Below are 18305 nucleotides of genomic sequence, written 5' to 3'. Positions count from 1 at the left end.
ACCCCACAGGTGATCAGCGTTGGGTTAATCAACTCTGAGTATGTTCACTCTGGGTTGAGGGCGTGCCTGTTGACTCTAAAGAGCCATCATCAATGGATCTCTGATAACATGATCAAACATGGACCAAAAGCGTAGATCCACTTACTTTCTCCCACGGAATTGGAAATTCTAATGAACGCGTATGCCGAACAGTTACCCAGAGAGAGCTTGGCCTGAAATAGCTGAACAAGTCAATGCGTGAGTAAAATAAATTAGTAAAATAAAAAAAAATAAGAGGAAAGTTTAATATCTTCCACTTATTCAATATGTAAATGGTGTGTATGTGTGTGTGTGTGTGTGTGTCAATTTACGCAACCCCGAGTTGCCCCAAGAGGACTTGGCAGCAAATGAAGATGAAGTACAAAAATATAGTTCAAACAGGTAAACTAATGTTGAATTGAAATCAAATCAATTGTGCGGTTTTGCCTGCTGTACCTAATTTAACAGCTATATTCAACATGTGATGGGCCTATATTTAAGCAGTAAATGTAAGTAGTACATTTCCCAGCCACCCCCAACACTGCCTATTGTCTTCAAAATAGCGCTTACTGAATATTAGGGTAACATTTTCCTCCATGTTAGCAAATCGAAAAAAAAGCAGAGGCCACCTCTGCAGCCCTCACAGAGGCTGAGGAGATGGCCCTCAGACAACAGAGTATGCGTCCTGTGGCTGAGGGCATCCCTGGGGAGAGCTCCTCTGACCCCCCCCCCCCCCACCCCCCAGGATAGAAGTGCCTTTATAAGAGGTTGGTTATTCAAAATAATTAAATATGTACACGCAACCCAGCATGTTGCAAATTGGATGGGGCAATATTCTGCGCTCAAGTAATAATTTCACTGTCTAATCATCTTCTTCCATGGCGTCATCGCCCTACTTGAACCAGATGCCCTCACCAACCTCCATGCAATTGTAACAATTCAAAATATGCAAAAGGATGCTTTGGAGATCCAAATTTTGGAACATAAGTTAAAGGTGAGTGAGGTGCAAACTGGGATACTGTTCCCTGCTCTAAAAACATACCCGATATGAATGACTTTTTTTGTGCTTTCAGGAAATAAAGAAATCCTCATAAAAAGTAGATTGTATTTATTAGAACACGGGCTGTGGTGGGAAAAGTTATTTTGTTGAACAGTTTACTCAAAGGGTTTTACTTCAGTGAACAATGCAGACGATTATGCGGAGCATGTGCATGTAGAGAAGAACAGCATCTGGTTAAAAGCAGTACCAGGGTCTTTTCTGCCTTGCATTCTTAAAATTAGTTTCTTGACTTGCAGCAGTTATAGGTCCGTGGTTAGTCAGCTACTCTGATCATGGGAAAGCCACAACGTTAAAGTGAATGTAGTACAGAGCGGGCGGGAAGCACGGGGCGGATCATTCTGCATATGTGTTAATTGCGTAAAAAGAGATTCCTTCTGAGGATCGCAGCCTCTACATCCACAGGCTCTCGTAGAAAAGGACATGCCATTTCTAACACTTCCTTCTGTCGGAGAGCTGCCTTCAGCCTTATAGACAACAAACTCAGAGTAGGTCTAACCACCTCCCGAGCAGGTTAGGTCCACGGCGTATGTTGCCGCAGCAACTAACTCTCGGTTGCGCTGAACCTGCTACCTGAAACGGAAAACCCAGAGTTTCCACTAACTCGGAGCGAACAAACTCGGGGTTGCCTCAAAACCAGCTACCTGAAACAGGCCTCTGCTTTCCTCGTGAGTGCCCGGTTTGTTTACATGATGTGGGCGCCTCTGTCTGCATCACACAAATACCCGGCGCATTTACTGACGCAAATGACGTTTAGAAATGTTCAGCTTAGTGTCCGAATTCTCCTTTCTTCGTTCCCTGTATAGTGCACTATATCATGAACACTATATTGGGAATAGTGAGTGAGTGTATAGGGAACGATTTCGAACACAGCTCTTATGTCCATGCGTCAGACACACGCAATTCGGAAGAAGACGATGGGTGTGTCGCATGGACGTCATCATCGTCTTGCCGTCCCTCAGCGTTCTGTGATTGGTTCCCCATCTCAGGCGGAAATCGGATCCATGGAATCCAGGCTGCCTCGCAGCGTGAAATTAAATTGCGCGCAAGGCAGTATGGCTATAGCCAGGGTATTTCGGGGGCGGGACACGTTCAGAATTCCATTAAAAAATTAACAGACGTGAATTGTCAGGCTGGCTGAAATTTGAGAGGGGTTCTGGGAGTGTCCATTGTGTAACAAACGAGGGAGAGGTATGATCAGTTAAGCATGACGAAGGAAAAGTGTATGGAAGTAAATCTGTGCCATCTTATTTTGAAAATAAAAAGCCATTGAATTCTAAGCACTGAATATTTATGCATTGAAATAACGTATTTGGATTTGAATTTCACGGTAATCAACGTCCCCACATTGAATTTAACGTTGAATATTTGATTTGGAATTTTTAACATTGAAAAGTAAAGCTGAATAGGATTTCAATTCAAATCCAGACACGTTATTTCAATGCATAAATATTCAGTGCATAGAGTTCAATGGCTTTTTATTTTCAAAATCCTATGGCACCGATTTACTTCCATAGAAGTGACTCAAACATTTTGTGGTTGAGAGGGCGCATCGGTTTCCACCATATAGGTTTATACAGAACAAAATCTGTGTGGGGGTGGGGGAATCTAGTGGGGGATATGTTCAACAAAAGAACAAGGAATTGAAAGCTACACTGTAAAACAGGACAGCTCCGTTTAGTTAAGTCCACTTACTTCCTCTCTTTAACACAAAGAGCTCTAACAAGTTTTGGATTTTGAACTCATCTGCGTGAGTTTTAAAAAGTAGAACTTACTGTTATTAATTGTGTTTGACTATTTGAAAATGTTATCAGATAAGTATGTGTTGATTGAACTTGGGTTTCAAAGTTATCAGATGGGGGGGCGGGGCGTGGGGGAAAAGGCGGGAGTGGGCCAATGGGAGCTACAAAATTAATATTTGGACTTTTGAGTTTAATTGTCTTCTTTAATTCATGGCAAGGCTGAAGCATGAACAGAATAATTTAAACACCGCAGATAAGTCATATATCATATCGAAATACAGACACTTTGTAGTAAATGATCAAGGACTACTTCGACACGCGGGAAGAGACTATGCCTGACAACGGCCTAGAACCGAGGCGGAGTAACGCGACGCGGGGACCGAAGTGACGAGTGGTGAACGTGTCGAAGTAGATTTTTTTACACGAGGCTGAGGAACAGCAGGTGAGTTTAGCCTCGTATCTATCTCTAATTAAGTCTTTTAACATTAACCTCATGTGTAGTAACGTAATAACGTTAAATGTGTAGGTTGTGCTTTTTTAATAGCCTGGAAAATGTGACTGCAACATTATTTTTTATTCGAGCCCGACATGAGTTAGCTAGTTTGCTATTTAGCCACCTAACGGTTGAGGCTGCGTGTTAGGGTTTCGTCACTTCGTGCTCGTGCTTTGCTCACTTTGTATTTTATATTGACTAGTTACTCCAATTCATTTAGTAAAGTTGTTTTAACATGGATATTATGCCGATAATTAATAATGAGCAGCATGCGCTGCTCATTATTAGGCCTATGTTTTACACAGACAGATGGAGCTTGTGTGACGGGACGCATGGCTACCGTCACGGTAGCGATACGCTACCCAGGACATTATTAAGAGACTGAGTGTAAATGTTGCCTGTGTGTTTGTCTATGTGTTCCGTTATCTTCATACTGTTTTCAAATCGTTTATCAACCATATCATTTATCATACGCGCTACGGCAGTTTATTATAATCTTGCAAGTACCATCATTACAACTTTCTGTTTAATACCATTTACCATTAACGTCACCTGTTCTTTTGCAATAACCACTCAAACAAGTATGTCGTTGTTAAATTCCATGTCCGTTTATTTAGTTTAGTTACATGTTAACACAGCGTAAATGTTCGTCTCGTCTTGTGTTTGTATTACCCTGCGTTCACACCAAAAGATGCAAAAAGTTGCCGCGCGTCGTGATCCCATTCAAAGTGAATGTAGAGACGCGTTGCTGCTTTGCTGCCGATGCATTTGCTGCCGAGAAAACGGGCAGCAAAACTTGATTTGCGGCGCGGCATTTTCTGATTTGCGGCGCGGCATGGAGGGCGCGTTCACGTATTTTGCGGCGCGGCAAATGCTGCTCGAGTTGAAATATTTCAACTTTTGCCGCGCCGCAAAACCTTGCCGCGCCGCAAAACTTGATTTGCGGCGCCGCAAAACTTCGGCAGCAACGCGTTCGGGCAGCAAATGCATCTTTTGGTGTGAACGCAGGGTTAGGGGTTGCGTGCCGCGTCAACGCGGTTTAAATTCACGTCACGAATGAGTGTTTACCACCTAGTTCAAGTCGCTCGAACACATCTACCCACGACGGCTTGCAATTTGATGAATTAACTGAAAATGAACGTCATTTATAGATAAAAAATAGTGTCTGAGAACAGTTGAATTATTACTTTGGTTGACAGAGGAGTAGGCTGATGACAGAGGAGAGGATATGTGATGGCACAGGGCTGTTTACCAGTTAAAACCATTGAGTTGAACAGATTGTAAAATATATTTATTTTAATGTTTAGTCAGAGAGGTAGGAAAGGAAGGATAGGATATATTAAATGCTTAACTAATCATTATCAACAGGTTGGAGGTTTTAGAGCCTACTTAATTAACTCATGTTGGCACTACTGATGAATTGAATAATAATATTGATTTGTGTTTTTGTTTTATTCAGTTTATAATGTAATATTCAGCATCACAATTTACAGTCTTCAAAATTGGACTTGATGCCTTGGTGCCAGGTGTTCTACAGATGTACGGAGAAGCTGCTGCATCAGGCAGGAGGGTGCGCCTGAGCAGTGTTCTCAGTTGTCTTCAAAAGGAGGTATGTACTGCACAGAAATCATTTCTTGTTAATGTACTAAAATTAGTATTCTGGCTTGGGTATCTTATTCACAAACTCTTGTCTTGTTCTTGTAGGACACGAACCAAAACAAAAGAGCAGCTGTCCTACTTGGTCTTCCATGCTACCTTGCAGAAGACTCCTCTGACATAATCAGGATGTGTGATGTAAGACACCGTATTTACACATTTTATATTACATTGTTTTGTTTTAAAAAAAATATTTTCATAAGTCGTAAGGGGTGATTTTTTACAAATAAAATAGTAAATGAGTGAAAAATTAATGAAATGTGCCCTTAATTTAAATTGAAAATGTAATGAAACCTAAAATGCAATAACTTAACCAATATGTAATAAAATATCCAGACTTATATTGTTTTTAAATAATGTAATGTTAAATTATCACATTAGGATACTTTTTAAAATAGCTTAGTATGTAGTATAGTATATCAGAGAAGGGTTTGCTGGGATGATAAAGTAGTGGGCTGCATCCTAGATTTATTTTTTTGGACCACATGTTATATGCTAGTTAAGAGGTGTGTCCCGGAGTTTCTGTCCATGTGCATGTAGCTGTGTGATGCATAGTCTATTGTAATGATTCTTTCATTTAAAATGCAATGTATATAACATTGAATTCTTATTCATACTTAAAATCAGAATATACTACATTTTTGAGAAATGGAGAACATTCAGTACATTTTCTCTCAGTTTTGCTCCTCCTAGTGGCCAAAATTACTGTTGGTTTGTTTTATTTGGGCTTAACAATGAACATTCAGAAAGGCAATGACAACACTCACTCAATTAATGTCAAAGACATTTGTAGCCTTTCTCTATTAGCCTAGCAGTGATGTTCAAGTCAGTCAGTTAAGATGTGTGTTTTTGTCTTTATGTTTTCAGGCTCATGGTGAAACCCTTGACGTGCTAATGAGCGGAATGCAAGTTGGACTGTTGATTGGACACGAAGGCCCTCTGCATGATGCATTTCCATTGGATGTTTTCAACGTGGCTCTGGTAGTAGAGGAGAAGATAATCCTACATGACCTCCGAGATGTGTCCACAGGCTTTGCCATGTTACTGGGTGCAATCTACTGCCTAAACCTTGAGTACCCACGTAATATGAAGTATTCTTTTGAGTTCCTTCAGAGGGTTGTCATGAACATTAAACCGGACCAATGTTCAGCCAGAATCCATGGACTCAGAAATAAAATGCTTAGATATCGCATGTAAACAAAGAAATGCACTTGTCAAGCAACTACTAGGAGGCAGCAGTTATTTGGGAAGCTTGCCTTGTTCTTTAAACTAGCATACAGGTTTTCATCGGCTTAGTTTGTTCAGCACAAGTCAGGTATGCGTGACAAATGTGTCACTTGTGAAGTTGAAAAATCTGAAATTGTTGAAAAATCTAAAATAGTTGAAATGTGCAAAACATTTTGAGGTATAATGAAAACAAACTTTTGTTTCGAATTGTGGTTAAAGAATCTTTTAGACGTGGATGTTGATGTTTTGTAAAGCTCTGCGTATACCACATTTTTCCTCTGTACAACTTCGCCATACTTATTCTCTCATTCACAGTTTTAAAATTGTGTTCAATTAACAGTTCAATTAAGTGAAATGTAAGTAAGTATTTATAATGTACACCATTGTTTTTGTTCACATGACGATATGGACCGGTTATCTCACTTTTTGACTCTTATGACACCTGCCCATCTGTCCCCCTTTCCTCAGCACTCTCGGTTGTCAACCTCAGTGAGGCCTGTTTTGATGCAAAGACATGTTTAAGATGTTTCAATGTTCCACATTGTTCATATTCATGTCGAGATTTTATGATTATCTGTTTACTATCTCACATACGTCATTTTTCAACCCCACCTCACCTTCTTTCTTTCTACGAGTCCACCCTCTGTCTCGCTGTCAGTCCACCCACCCTCTGTCTCGCTGTCAGTCCACCCACCCTCTGTCTGTCTGTCTGCAAGTCCACCCTCTCTCTGACTGTCATGTCTGTCTGCAAGTCCACCCTCTGTACATTACAGAGACATACATTGGGTATGGCATGTTAAAACCTTTAACTTCTGTTAAAGTTTATATAAATGTATTTATAAAATAAATGTTCTTGGACAAATGCAAGAATTCAGTGTGAAGCTCTGTCATTTACCATGCAAGTTGAAACAAATTTAGAATTGTAATCCTCTTAACTTTAAATGGGGAGTCGTATAAATACGGCTAAGTTAGTTTAACTCAGAACTGTGAGTTACAATAATAATGAAATATCTGTTTGTTTTACTAGCTAAAGAATGTTATTGTATTGATAATGTTTAAAAAAATGTTGTTTTAACTCACAGGTTGAATCTCATTCCTTTGCTCCAAAGAAAATCTCAGCCCTAGCCCTCGCTGTTGCGCGTGCACGCACCGTGGAGCAATGTCCCATTACTGTTTAACTGTAGTTTAAGGGGTAGGAGGGAGGGCTAACATCCCCTCAAAATTGAGATTTTCGATGGGCACCCTCAAAGCGCTTCAGTTGTGACTTGCTCCCACAATACCTTGCGAGAAAACGGAAAATCAAGAAATATCCTAGACAAGATGGAGGACAAAAAGATGCGACAGGATTGGAAAAACACAAATGTAAGTACTTTCTCTGTAATTAACTAGTAATTATTTTATTAATTATACTCTGCAGCCCGGCCGCGAGCTTCGAAGCCCGGCCGCGGACTCTTGGAAGTCTGTGGCCGATTTTCGCGGAAGATCGCGAAAGTCCCCGGCCGACTTGCGCAGGCCGCCCGACCCCGGTTCTCGGCCGGGATGCATGCCCGATCAAGAGCTCTGCAGCCCGGCCGTCGCCGGGGCTGCAGACCGGGACCGGGCTGGATATCATGTCGTATGATATCCAGATCTTCCATGTTCTAGTGACTCCAGGTTAAAAATAAGCTTTACTATACTAATATATTATATTATATTAGATTAGATTAGATTAGATTAGATTAGGCTTTATTGATCCTTTTGGGATGACTCCCTCAAGGAAATTGATTGTCCAGTAGTTTACAGAAAGAAACGCAACACAATATTAAATTATATACAATATAAGATAAACAATACACTCTAAGATAACTATAAAAAGTAAAATAAAAAGTTAACAGTAAACAATAATTATAATATAAGATAAGATAAACAATAAACTCTTAACTAACTAACTATAAAAAGTAAACAAAAAACAGTAAACAGTAAACAATAAACTCTTAGCTAATATAGAAAGTAATATTAGTAATATTATTAGTTATTAATTATTAATAATCTATAAGTAATATATACCTACTCATATATATATTATATTAGTAATATTCTATAAGTATTATTCTACTAAGATATTATATTATATTAGTAATATTACATGGTTAATCAATGTATTTTTTGGCAGTACTATATTGTGTACATAGCTATTATATATTGTACATAACATATGGCCATATCAACCAGTTCTGGCATATAATTCCTAATTCCTTCTTATTCGTTTTCTTTCAGGACTTCGTTGAGTCCACTGCCACCAGCCCCCCCCACCTCTCCCTCATGCTCCTCCACCCCAGGCACCTCTTCCACCACCCCAGACACCCCTTCCAAGAGGAGAGTGCCAGGGGGCAGGCGAGGCATGAGGAGAGCGAGGCAAAGTTGGCGAAATGGTGGAGAAGATGTGATTCTCCACCATTCTCTCAAAAGCTGAGAGAGAGTGTGTGTGTGTGTGTGTGTGTGTGTGTGTGTGTGTGTGTGTGTGTGTGTGTGTGTGTGTGTGTGTGTGTGTGTGTATTTTTAGGTGTGTGTTTGTGTGTATTTTTAGATGTGTGGTTCAGTGTTTCTTATTTAAATAAAGGGTTTCTTCTAAAGTGTTCTTGTTCTTAACCGATTATTATCTAAGGGGGCACTCACACTAGGCCTTCTGGCCGTGACCGTGGCTGTTTTAGCACCTATCCGTGCTCAAATCTGCCAGTGTGAGTGTGGCCAGTCTGGCAGGCCGGGCCAATTACAAAATATAAATACCATTTCAGGTTAAACATCTTTACAATGGGTCTTGCTCGTTGCCCGAGACAATGGCAGCCAGTCTGTCTCTTGTAACATTACCAGGGGTCTGGTTATCTGCTAGGGGGCATGGGGAGGCCATGATGACGTCACAGGGTAGGGTTGTCCCATTTGGTAGGGGACCGTTAAGGGGTAGCAATGAGGGGTAGCAATGAGATTGAGCAATGAGGGTTAGGGTTGAGATGTAGGGTTGAGACAGAGCAAAGGAATGGGAAAGGGCCACAGTATCAAGTTTAAACAAGATGTGATTAAAAGTTTTCATGTATCAATGATGTATAATTATATTTTGTTTCAACTAATGGTATCAAGTTATGATTACAAGTGATTAAAAGTTAAGTCAACTTTGACAACTTAAAAAACAACATTGTGACAACTAGAACAGTGTAGTATAATCAACCTTTTGAACTTTATTTTCAGAGTTGAAACAAAGGTAATCTTAAATTGAGTTAACTTGCAGTTTTAAGGCAGCAGGTGAACCTTCATTTGCAAGTTGAACTGACCTGAAATGTCTTACAGTGTACTTACAATAGGCCTAGGCTACATTAATTTCCCATGATGGCACACTGTAAAAAATAAAAAGTTGAGCAAACTCAAAATTGCAAGGCAACTTACTGCAATCAATTTTTGAGTTTTGAGCCCATCAAAAAGGTCATTTTCTTCTTTAGACAAACTTGAAAGTTAGAGTTATACCAACTAAGATTTTTATATTTTACAAACTCAAAAAAATAAGTCAGGGGTGTTAACTTAATATTTCAAATTAAGGTTAATATCATTTAAAAAATAAAATAAAATTCAAAGAATGCAAAACGAGTTTTAAGTTCACTTTATTAAAATTAATAATGTGAAACTTCCATTTTACATTTCTGAATGCCAGACAGCAATAGAACAAGCAACATGTAGCTAGTTCAGCAGCAGATAATGCAGCAAACCAAAGTGCAGAACAAGTTCGACATTATGGTCAAACTTGTTCTGCACGAGACGGGAGCCCAGGTTAAACGGTGACGCAACTCTCGTGCCTCATACACCGCACGATCCCGAGAGCTGCCTTTATTTAACACACACCCGCAACACACAGCGCACCGCACACCCAACCAACGGACATGCATGTCTCGGTAACGGTGGCGGCAACACTACACACAATAAACAACACACAAACAATAAAGACCCCAAACCCGTTAACCCAACTAAACCTAACAGAAACAAATTGACAAAAGGCAATAGCCCCTTTTTCCCAACCGGCATCACGAATACCCAGACTCCCCGGGGGGTAGTGTCGAAATGCGCATGTGCACCGTAGTTGGCCCAGCCTCAGACAGAGTCTGACTTAAACCTGTGTGTCTTGCTAACAAAGAGACTACAGTGAGCCCAACTCTTGACCCAAAACTCAACATTGTTGGTTGGACTAAATTGCATTGCACAGTTGACATGAATACTTAATGTTCTATATTCATTTTACTCAGAAATCATAATGAGACCAACAATTTTAAGTTTTCGTTTTTACAGTGCAGCAATGTTCCACTTTCAGCTGGAATTCACCGGTACATCAAAACCACTTGTCTTCTTTAGATTTCAGTTCCCTTTATTTATTCACACAGTTCAGCAGCAGCATTCATTCAGAATCAGAGCCCACATTCAAGCTGCATTTTGGGCGACTATCACTTGCAGCCGAAAAATAGATGCGCTATAAATGGTTTTGTATATAGCAGTCAGGAACATGGGCATAATTGTGGAAGTGCTGGTGTTAGAAAAAAAAGTTGACGGAAATTAAAGTGCTGCACATCGACTGTACAAATGTAGATTATTCATCACAATAATTTTAATTCAGAAATTGAATAGGCTAATAAAGTCTGAATTGTGAGATAAAATCAGAATTCTGATAATTAAATCCAGCATTAAAGGGTCATTTAAGAAGGTTCTCACCAGTCATTTGTCGCCTGGTCGCGATGTCGAGTTCTTTTTAAAGTAGTTCACTAGCGTGCAATAATTTGCAGTGTCAGAATTCTGAGAATTCAGTCAGCATTCAGATTTCTAAGAAATCTCTGACACTGCAAATTAAAGCGCTACTACCAGTGAACTACTTTCAGCGTGACTGGAGAGAACTTCCTTAAATTAACCTTTAATGCTAGATTTGCATGAACGCTTTTTTGTGAATTAGTTTGGTTCTCTTTCATGGAAGCCGGAAGTGGGAGATTCCTGGGGCTTGCCCCATGAATTCAACCCATGCACACGCTCACACGCCACACTTCGTATTTCTCACGCAGAGAAATTACCAGGATAGCGCCCACCAATTTGGGCCGCTATTTAACAGTGTTACAGGTAGGAATCAAATGTGTTTCCCATACGTAGGGTAACCAGACGTCCTCTTTTGCTCGGACATGCCCTCTTTTTGAGACACTTTTAAAAAATGTTTTGCGGAATTTCAAAATCGTCCGGGATTTTCTTAAAGCCTCATACATGTTCACATTGAATTTGCGTTGCGTTTCTCTGGGTCGTTCACAAACTAGATAGGCTACGCCCTCCCCTACTCAGTTCTCTTCGCTTTGCATTGGTGGAAGTGAGTAGGGGGAGCGGTTAAGTAGAGCCTTCAGATTGGACGGTTTGACTTACTTAGTTACCGTCGTGTTTTGTATTAATTTTTTTACCATTATTGTTTTATAGGGACAAACATTAACAAATTTCTCCTACAGGGGATTGATAAAGTTCTATCTAGACTATTGAACAGAAAGAAACACTTGGTCATACTTAACACACTTTACCACAGCATTGGCCTAATGCCACAGATATATTTTCAGCATTGGACTGAATGCCACATAAATATATAATTATGTTTTTGCACGTTTGCAACGTTTAAAAGTTCAGGGTATAAAGTTCAAGAATATGCCTCTACTTGTATTGCTTAAGCCAATAGCCCTTGGAGGCAGTCTTTTTTCTGAATATTAGTGTTAAGGGCCAATAATGCTAACTATCATACGTTAGTTACCAGGTCTGTGGACACATTTGTATGCAGTCACATGTAAATAACATGTTATGATGGTGTAGCCATGCATGTTGTTTTATTGTTAATATGTCAATTCGTTTTTTATTGAACATACTTTGCATAGATGAATTATCCCCAAACTTGTCCTCGTAACACCTTTGAATTAAACATGACTTAACATGGCAGATACCTGTGTATTGTTTATCATATGCGATAAGAGTGTAACGTTTTCAACTCAGTTCCTTGGTAGAACCTACTTACAGTAAAAATCACTTCTGATGGAAAAAAAGATGTGTATGAAAAACACTTTTCTTATCTATTGTTACTATTATATTGTTTAAAATGTACGCATATATAAAAAAAATATATAGCGTATAAAAAGTGGCTGGTAAAAAAGATGAGTGGCTGGTTGGCAAAAAAGTTAATTTCCATCTCTGATACATCCATACATCCATACATCCATCCATACATACGTATATATGTGTCTGTTTGATGTGACAGTCATTGTTGCTGCCGCTCCATCTCTGCTACCTGCCTTCATATTCTGAGCTTTCAATGTGACCTCTGTGGCCTCTTTTCCCTTGTCTCCTGTGTGTTGTTTTTGTTGCATGAACTGCCTTTGCCATCATCTTTGCTTGTTTGTTTGTTCTTTCCCCAATTGTTTGCAATATGTTTGTTTGTCTTTTTCCCATTTGTCTTAGGTCTGCTGTAATTATAAATGTAATGTAATGTATTATATTCTTATTTTATTTTTATTTTACTATTTTTTACTATTGTTTTTATGTACTTTGGGTTGCCTTTTGACAACTGGCCAGGGACAACAGCTGGAAATTAGCCAAATAGGCTAAAGCTGCTCCTTTTACTGTACAGTTAACCAAAGGGGACTGTCCACGAAACTATTAACAAATAAACGTAACTTAACTAAATGAAAGATGGAAGTAGTCCACGTTGTCAACTTGAAAGTTACCTTACATACAAGGTTCAGGAAAGAAAGAGGTATATCAAAATCTCTATATTTCCCTTAGTTTAATGTGACGCCTTGTACGTCACACAACATTTGTTCCAAATTTACAGAATTTTCCAATTTATTACCCCTAATTTATTATTTATTACCAACAAATTGGTCTGTAACCTTGCACATCTGATTATAATAATCATTATGTTGTAGTGAGTGTAACCTATCATAATTCACCTATGTTGTTAAGTGTTGTTCTATACGCTGTTGTAGTCATACACTGTCTTGGTTGTTCAGAGATCGCTGTCCCTTTAAATGTTAGGAACATCTCATGACATGGAGCCCATGCAGGATTGTTTTAATGAGCAGCGCGTTTTGACTTTCTGTTTTGATCGAACTAAATAAACAAGTCACGCATTTGTGTGCTCAAAGTGAGAAATTGTCTTTTTCATTTAATGCAATTTCCACAATGTCCACATTTCATGAATACAAAAAGAGGTGCATTTTCTGTTTCAGTCAAGTTGTCATGACAGAGACATCCTCTGGTAATGTCACTTTGATTAATGTCAACTTGTCATAATCATGACAACCCAAACAATTTCAACTTTTCAAAACAACAACTGAATGACATTTTAATGACCGAATGATGTTCATAATATTTATGACAAGTTCATGACAGTGTCATGTCATAGTTATGACAGTGACATGTCACTCTTATGTTGATACCTTCTAATAAAGTGTTACCGAAGAGAGCAGGCTTGTGTTTGTGAGGCTGTTCCTCTTTCGATTAAACACACTTTGAGAGGTGGGCACTGAATCTTAGATCTCCCCACTGCAATTTAAATAAGGCAAGCATCCCACTAGTATCTGAGAGCTGAACAGAAACCCTGAGTAATGGTACCATGTACTTGGATCTGAACTGGTACCATGTACTGGGAGCTGAACTGGTACTGTGTACTGGGAGTTGAACCTGAGTAGTGGTACTGTGTACTTGGCACTGAACTGGTAGAGTGTACAGGGTGTTGAACTGGTAGAGTGTACTGGGAGCTGAACTGGTAGAGTGTACTGGGAGCTGAACTGGTAGAGTGTACTTGGAGCTGAACTGGTAGAGTGTACTGGGAGCTGAACTGGTAGACTGTACAGGGAGCTGAACTGGTAGAGTGTACTGGGAGCTGAACTGGTTGTGTGTACTGGGAGCTGTACTGGTACCGTGTACTGGGAGCTGAATTGGCAGTGTGTATTGGGATCTGAACTGGTACCCTGTACTGGGAGCTGAACTATTACCCTGTAATGGGAGCTGAACTGGTAGTGTGTACTGGAAGCTGAACTGGTATCGTGGACTGTGAGCTCAGCGTGTGTGCGTGCCTGCCCGTGTGAATTGGGGGCGTGGCAGGTGTATGCCCCGGTGTCTTCTGGAAAAAAACTCCTGGATCATCAGGGTGCACAGGCTGCCCTTTCCAGGAAGTGGAAATCCTCAGACTCGTCCACTTCCAGTCCGTTTTTGCAGCCACATCACTTCTGGAGCAGGGCATCCTGGGAAATAATCATCAATGATCAACAGCACTAATAAGGACTAACACTCATCAACACTGTCCATGATTAACAGCACTAATGATGACTAAAACTCAAAACCGTCAGTGATCAACAGCATTTATAAGGACATAAACTCAAAACCGTCAGTGATCCAGCTCGTATAACTAATTCTAACTAATAACCGCCAGAAGACAGATCTAAAGATTGCATTGGTTCACTTGTACTATTAATAATAGCAATAATAGTACTACTTCACTTCTAGTAATGTAAGTATGTAATATGACTACTACGCTGCAAATAACTGAGAGGGATGGAGGGAGAGAAAGAGAAAGATTGAAGGAGGGAGAGAGAAAATAAAGACCCAAAGTAATCACAGAATCCAGTCTTTATCGTATCTCCCTTGAGACCACACAGGAAATACCACGCACACACATACACACAAACACACATACACACACATACAAACACATACCAGACACACATACACAACATACACACACAAACATAACAGACATACACACACACCCACAGAGGCACACCACGTGCAGGCACACACACACACACACACACACACACACACACACACACACACACACACACACACACACACACACACACACACACACACACACACGCAGGCACTATGGGGAGATGTGTCAGCTCATCCAACACTGATCTCAAAGGCTCAGGAATCAGTTCTTCAGTAGAAAAGTGTGAGGTGATTAATTTGAATATAGACTTTTGGGCTGGGGGGTTGAATGGATTTGCAAGTATGTGAATGGGGGTATGCAAATAAGTGTGTGGGGGTTGGGAGAGGGACCTTTCACACCAGTGTGAGTGTGAATGTCACTCTATGCTATCTAAGAGGGGACTTCTGTCATTATCAGTGATGCCAGTAACGCGTTACTGGCCTCGGACCCATTTTTTTCAGTAACGAGTAATCGAACCCGTTACTATTTCCAGACCAGTAATCAGATTAAAGTTACTGTGCGTCATTTTTTAACGGATCACCGATTGGCGTTGAGAGCGTTGGAGTGGTGTGTGTGTGTGTGTGTGTTTCTGTCTGTCTGTCTGTCTGTCTGTCTGTCTGTCTGTCTGTCTGCCTGTATGCCTCCGGATGGCCGTAGCGCGGGGAGCTCTCATAGGGATTGGGCTTCTTGGGGTTTGTTTACCGGCGTTGCTATGGTTTCCAGTCTTGTGTGTTCCAACGGTTTATTATTATTAGGTAGGCCTATCTAATAAATTCACTGCCTCTTCCGTGGTCATTATAATATTATGAATAGACTGCGTCGGGTCCTCCGACGTCTCTCCCTCTTCCACAAAAGGTATAGACATGCAATGGTTGTTATCTCGGTTGTAGTTGAGAATGAATTGGCATGAAGCACCGTTGGCGGCCAAAAGTTGTGGTGCGACAAATTCGCCTGACAAAACTTGCACAGATTATGATTTGTTGCACGAACGGGCGACAAATGTCGTATATGGTGTGAACGCACAGTAAGGTTAATTGGAAATTGCAAAATAAATGTATTTTCTCATTTTACGTCATGCATGGACTAGAGTTGCATAGGCGTCGATTACGGGGGGGACGGGGGGGACATGTCCCCCCCACTATTTGAAATACGAATTTTGTCCCCACCAGTTTTAAAAATGTGCAAACCAATTGCGACTGAAAAAATCCCCACATACTCAACCGAAATCGTCGAGTCTAAAATCATGCGATAGGCGCGCTCGAAGACATCATTTATTAGATAGGCCTATTATTAAAGTATTTATCTATCTATCTATCTACCTAATAAACCGTTGGAACACACAAGACCGGAACCCATAGCAACGCCGGTAAACAAACCCCGACTCCCGAGAAGCCCAATCCCTATGAGTTCCCCGCGCTACGGCCATCCGGAGGCACACAGAGCTTTTGGCCGTGATATTATGTATACAATTATATTATATTATATACTATTATATATAGAGCTCCGAGAGTCGCAAACGGCAACAATCACTTTCTCCTCCATGCTGCAGTACACCCCGGACTGCACTGCGCTGAGTTTGACGGTTGAACGCTGATTGGCTGTTACGTTACACATGTCACTCAGTGGCCACGCTGTTGAAAGCTGATTGGCTGTCATCACGCGAAATTCGTGTCAAAGTTGAAATTTGTCGCGCCACAAATCCTCGTGAACGCGCTCGCCTGTGCACGGCGAAAGTGTGGCACGACAAATCAAAAAAATTTGCCCGATACGCATCTATACGTTCACTTTGTATGGGATCTTGTCTTCCCGTTGCGTTTGGTGTGAACGCACTGGAGAAGTTTCAAGACAGACAGCCAAAATTGACATTTTTATTCAGAAAATAGCCGGTCCTTTTGCTTCCTATAAAAAGCATGTTTGTGACACTGGATATCGATATGGATACGTCATCTAGCCTGCATGTGGAGGGCCACATAAGGTAAGAAATTGGTATACGTAAACTTTGCTGCTGGTTCTGTTTGCTCGTGAATCGTGATGACCTGGCCCAAGGTTACCCACGGTCCTAAGCGATTGTGATCTGATTCTGGTTGGTGCTCCAGTTAGTATGCATTGTATATATAGATTGCACCTAGTAGCAGCTACACACGGTGCAATTGCTATGCCAATGTGGTTATATTTGGTTTTGTCTGATTGAGATATGTGACGACTTGGAGCCTGGTAGGCCTATCCTGACATAAATATGTTCTCGCATAACCTGTGTGATTATCCTAAACTGAAGGGGATTTTATTTGCGGACAATTTTCTTATGATGTTGTAACGAGTAAAGTCTACATTGGTCCTTCGCAAGTGTTTACTGGTGGTCAGGATTTGGCAGATGCAATTTTCCTCTGGGTGCTTGTATTTTTCTTCTTTTTTTAATGCAGCATAACATAAGCTACCACCAGCCCTTGCTCGTCTTCAAAAGGCTGATGCTCAGTACCTCGTTTCATTTCGTACCCCCTTTACAGTCTGGCATTGTTTGTCTGGTAAACTTTGTTGATGTCAAGATAAGTGTTAAATTGCCAACACTGTTCTTTGTCCTGTGTGTATTAGTATTAGGCCTACATATCCCGAGCCAATACCCTGGTGTTTCCAACGCTGTTTTGCAAAACAAGCCAAAACACAAACTGTGGTTTTCAACTTTTATTGTTCGAATAGGATCTTCCTAGGGCTGGCCCGAATGCCATTTTTCAGGCTTTGAATACTCGTTGGTTTTTACGAGCGAATATTCGAATACTCGTTCCAGAAGAAAACACCATCAAAAACAACATTAATAATCCTTATATACTCCCTGGAACCGATTTTGACAGTATCTGCATATTTTGTTGAAGATTTAATAGCTTTTGAACGTTAATTAGTAGGCCTAAGTAGGTTGAAGTTCCTTCGTTTTTCCCCGTGAAAGCGAACAGCTGTTGCTCCGTTCCAAATCAGCTGTTCTCTGCCATCTCAGCCCTTACGGGAGCTTTTCAATTCATCCTGGAACGTGCATCTTTGCAGGGAATTTGTACAATAAATCCATAACAAATACTGAATATTGATTGTCTTATGTGTCCATATTATATCCATTATATTGACCGGGTATTCCCAATTCTCACGCTCTGCAGCAAGCCAGTCACAGTTGATTGGCGCGGCGCTGTACAGCGAACGGAAACAAACAACTAAGCTAAGGTTTTAAGCATTACTTTTCCTCCAGAGATGCCGCTAATGTTGTGTTATAAAGTAAAGGGAAACAAGATATCTATTCTTCCTCCACCTCTCTCGCTTCTCTGCTTGGTGTCGCTGACGCTTATAGTTTGCCTCCCTCGCTCTGGTAAAGTCACGTACGTGAAAAAAATA

At 40.5% G+C, this 18305-nt stretch overlaps 1 long non-coding RNA gene across 1 annotated transcript; it reads left to right on the top strand.

Annotated features, from left to right (window-relative positions):
- The first annotated feature begins 7279 nt into the window (after positions 1-7279).
- LOC132474631 (uncharacterized) lies at positions 7280-8805 on the top strand. Its single transcript, XR_009529692.1, has 2 exons — positions 7280-7555; positions 8450-8805. It is a non-coding gene; the product is annotated as an uncharacterized LOC132474631 (long non-coding RNA).
- Positions 8806-18305: the final 9500 nt, after the last annotated feature.

Source organism: Gadus macrocephalus, chromosome 16, assembly GCF_031168955.1.
Source record: "Gadus macrocephalus chromosome 16, ASM3116895v1".
NCBI lineage: Eukaryota > Metazoa > Chordata > Actinopteri > Gadiformes > Gadidae > Gadus > Gadus macrocephalus.
The sequence above is the reverse complement of the archived record's forward strand: the minus strand, read 5'-3'. Positions and strand labels throughout refer to the sequence as shown.